Raw genomic sequence first — 2954 nt, 5'->3', positions numbered from 1 at the left:
TCTTTGTCTGCAAAAGCATTAATTTAACTCTGTGCGCAGATGTTTTCTCCATCGTTACGGCTGTGGGCTGTACAAAGTCATGGAATCACAGAATCATGGAATGGTGTGGGTTGGAAGGGACCATAAAGATCATCCAGTTTCCACTATCCTAGGCTGCTCCAAGCCCCAATGTCCAACCTGGCCTTGGGCACTGCCAGGGATCCAGGGGCAGCCCCAGCTGCTCTGGGCACCCTGTGCCAGGGCCTGCCCACCCTGCCAGGGAACAATTCCTGCCCAGTCTCCCATCCAGCCCTGCCCTCTGGCACTGGGAAGCCATTCCCTGGCTCCTGGCCCTCCATGCCTTGGGAATTGTTTCTCTCCAGCTTTCCTGCAGCTCCTTCAGGCCCTGCAAGGCCACCCTGAGCTCAGCCCAAAGCTTCTCCTCTCCAGGCTGAACAATCCCAGCTCTCGCAGCCTTTCCTCCCAGCAGAGCTGCTCCATCCCTCTGCTCATCCTGCACTCCACGTCCTTCCAAAACCATCAGCTCAAGGTGCAGCAGTGGTCAAGACCCAGGGAAATGCACTGTCAGCAGGATGGCAGGGCTTTGCTGCCATATAAACCTGGCTGTGTTGACATCTTGAACAGGTTGTGCAGTCTGGTCTCAGGGAAAACCTGAGGATCTAAGAAATACAAAGAAAAGAGCAGCTGGAGAGGATGAAACAGCTGCTCCATGAGGAGACAGAAGACTTTTCAATTTGGAGAGGAAGCCAAGGCAACTACAAAAAATCATAAAGATGAATGCCGAACAGTGAGTCAGAAAATCCTGCAACACCATAATGAAAATTAGCAGACACAATGAAATTAATAGATCAGCTTGAAAGAGCAAAAAGAGAGAATGTTTGTTTTTATGCAGTGAGTCAGGAAATTTTGGAATTCGTCATCAGAGGATGTTATGGAAGCTGACAATGCCAGTGAGTCCAGGAAGGGATCAGGCAATGTTAGGAACAGGAGACTCATAAATGGATACTACAGCCTGGAATGTGTCCACAACATCCCCAATCCAAGGAATCATAGATGCTGGGGACTGGGGGCAAAAAGTTTTATATATGTCAGACTTGGCTCTCCCTAAATAGCTTTGCCCATTTCCACTTCCAAAGACTGAGTACCAGATTAGGTGAGCCACTGATTTTACCATTCCTTATGTTCCTGCAGGAGATTCCTCTTCCTGGGGAAAATTTTCCCCATCTTGCCAGCAGCCAAATCAAAGCTAGTCATTGCTGTAGAGGTTTTGAGCAGAAGGCTGGACTTATGGGAGTGTGATGGACAACATGAACACAGAACTGTGAATCACTCTGGAAGTGTGGTAAATCCAATGTGTGCTGTACCTTGATGTATTCCCAAGCTGCCCGAGCTTCCCGTGGCTGATGAACCACGAGGTCCACTTTTCCCTCCTGAACAAAAACCTGAGTGTACTCAGGACATCAGGCAGGGCACAGACTTTGGGCTTGAAACAAAACCCACCACACTTTGCACATTCTTTTTAAGGCAGAAACACAGCAGTGATCTTCTGGAGAGGGTCTAATCTGGGAAGGCTGGGAGGGAATGTGAGGAATGCTAAGCCTCCCGTGTAGGAGGGACACACTACCCTGGTCTTCAGCTGGTGACTGGGGTGAAACAGCAAACGGGATAGCGGGAGATCCTACAGCCAGCACAGAAATTTGGGGCGTTCCTTGGGATCAGCATGTGCTGCTCATCCTGCCAGGAGAAAAGGAGGCTGTGAGTATGCCAAGGATAAACTGGGGGCCAGCTGCTGCTCGGTGATTTTGGCCATAATGTTAATTCTGCTTACATAAGCTTAATACTTTCTGTAGTAATTTAGTGCAACTGGGCAAAGAATTAAGTCTTCTCTGAACTCCAGCTGAATGAAAACCAGTAGCACAAATTTGTGAGCTGTTGGCTTAAAGGCACTTGGAGGAATACTGTCTGCATTTTTATGTCATTCCTGTTTTACTGGGAGAAGGCAACTGCAGCTGGTTAACACAGAGCACACGGCATTTCACAGGCTCCAGAAACATGTGGATGAAAAATCCTCCCAGTGCACCCCAGTTACACACAAACCAGCAGGCCATTCTTTTTTTTTTTGGTGACACTTTGGTATGTAAATCGTTTTCCTTGGATGATTGATGCTTGAAACTTCTCGTATCCTGAAACAAGCTAAAATTAGAAAGGCTTCAAGCTATGCTTCCTACAGATCCATATATGTCATAGGATGTGGCTGTTGGCACTTTAGGATGATTGATTGTCAAGTTTCACAGGCTGCTGAAGTGTAAAAGAAGTGATTTCAAGTACCATGGCAAGCAACAAAGTGGATAGGGTTAGTCAGTGGTTTGTTTTGTAGGAAAATAAATATGAGGTGCTTCACTGTGTTGCTAATAAATGGTTTGGAATGGCATGTCCAGAAGGCAGCTTGGGCCATGGATGAGAGCACTTCTGAGCCAAAAAACTGTAAGAGGTCTTCTCCTAAGAAAACCCTTCGTGAAATTCATTGGAGAGAAATGAAACTGCTCAGGAGCTTTGCCAGGGCAGTGCCAGCCCCCAGTCAGGGTTTCTGGCCACTTTTCCAGCCACCACATCTGTTCATCCACCTTCCAAGTAATAAAACTTGCTTACAGCCTTCTCTTTAATATGAGAATATCAGCATTGAAGGAGATAAGTCTGTTTGTCTGCATCCTTTGACAACTTCAGGAGGTTGGAAATATGCTTGACATATCATCTGGGAAGCTGAGAACTCAAGAAAGTTTTTTCTTCAGGAGGCAGATTGTGAGTTTTAGGTTTGATGTCAAATATCCTGAAGGATGCTTGTTGTTTCCATCATTGCCAAGCATGAAGCACAGGGAGGGAGCAACAAATCTCAGCTGAGATTAATCTTAGAGAGTTTCTGTCTCCATAGCTCAGGGGAAAGTAACTCATTGGTT

Source organism: Coloeus monedula, assembly GCF_965178545.1.
Source record: "Coloeus monedula genome assembly, chromosome: 3".
Classification (NCBI taxonomy): Eukaryota; Metazoa; Chordata; class Aves; order Passeriformes; family Corvidae; genus Coloeus; species Coloeus monedula.
Note: the sequence above shows the minus strand (reverse complement) of the source record.